Source organism: Trachymyrmex cornetzi, unplaced genomic scaffold (assembly GCF_001594075.2).
Source record: "Trachymyrmex cornetzi isolate Tcor2-1 unplaced genomic scaffold, Tcor1.1 scaffold26, whole genome shotgun sequence".
In the NCBI taxonomy this organism is placed as follows: Eukaryota; Metazoa; Arthropoda; class Insecta; order Hymenoptera; family Formicidae; genus Trachymyrmex; species Trachymyrmex cornetzi.
The window spans coordinates 739,183-740,846 of NW_017297270.1; positions in this window are offsets into that span (position 1 = coordinate 739,183).

Genomic DNA, 1,664 nt, shown 5'->3' on the forward strand with positions numbered 1-1,664 from the left:
CTTCTTCGGACGATTTTAAAAGTCTTGGACGCGTCGCCGTCTATCAGGAGCGACGCATCGCCGACCGGGGACACGCACGTTTTTCACACACGTGAAATGCGCGCGAACGGGAAACGATAGGAAAGTTCGATTTTCCCGGCCAGCTCATGTTGCTCTGATAGTGCCGGAAGCAGCCGATTGATTGGAAACCGACCACCCACACCCAGGGAGAGAACGAATTCCGCCTGATCGCCGCGCCAAATAGGACGATCGTACACCCCCGCGCACCATACCGTCCTGGTGTCGAAAAAAAAATCAGAGGAAACTCTCGCGACGAATGACAGACGACACGGGAACAAACTCCTCGGCGAGCGTCCCGAACGTCAATAAGTGAGGATGAAACGTCAGAATCTCGATAAAACGGAAATGTTTAAATACGCGACTACTGCAAAGAGCGCGCAAAATGTGTGCATACAAAAGGCAGAAATTGAGAGAAAAATAATTGTAATAATTTCAACTGGTCATAATGCCAATTAAGAGCAAGAATGTCTAGCTAAGCAAGATCCATATTTCCCACTTGAAATATATAAATAAATATATAAATAAAGAAATCCTACATACACATATATATGCTTGAATAAAAACTAATTAATTAATTAACATTTCGCCACGCGACGCGTCAAAATATTGTATAAAGAACGTATTTATGCCTAATGAGACAAATTAAGACATAAAGCTATTTATTGCACTAATTTAGACAATAAGATTCCCGATAATTCAAGACGTACAATAATAAATTAAGAATCAACGTGGAATACGGTGCGCAAATTATTTGTAAAAAGATGTTTAATAACTTAGAATTGTGTGTACGTATCAATGCAGATATTATTCTAACGTGTACGTTGTCTTTGCTAATGATGGCTAAAAAGTTCAAAGTTTCTTTCTTGTATTCTTATATCATCTTTGAATTATTAAAAATATTTTTTCAAACAATTCGCGTACCGTGTTCCACGCTGATTCCCATTAGTCGAATTTATTACGGTATGTCTATTTATTACACAGTTTTCATTTACATAATACAGCATGAAGAAGAGAAGGACGTATAACACGATCGATCGGTCGTCTCGATAGGCTTTCGCTTCGCTTTCTGCTTTCCTGACAGTTCGTTTACCCTGCCAATAATCCTCCTACGTCCGCTAATAATCCATCCAATTACACTGCGGTACAGAACCGTGACCGTTCCCCAATCGTCGTACATAATGGGATATAATGATAATCTCGCGAACAAAGGAAACTGGTGGAAAATCCTAGGGTTGCATGCGCCGACAGGGGGTAGTCCTTTCTTCTCTATAACACGTCGAACAAGGGCAGGCGTGACCCGCGTACACTCATTTATCGGAGTTGAGCTGGTCGTCGTCTAACAGCCATAATTATACATTATCTTATCTGCCTCAGACGTGCTTGCATGTATCATTTGTTACTGTCAGAATGGTAACGTACTCTTCCGGAGATTAATTTTTCACGATTTGTTAAGCACGTATCTGTCATAAATAATTTCTTTATGATTTATAATTTTTATAAATATTAACCTAACTTATATTATGAACCAAGTATATCTCTTTTCTAGTTTTCGCAATTATCTAATTGCGCCGACGTTAATTTTTTCTTTCCAAGAAATGGCAGTT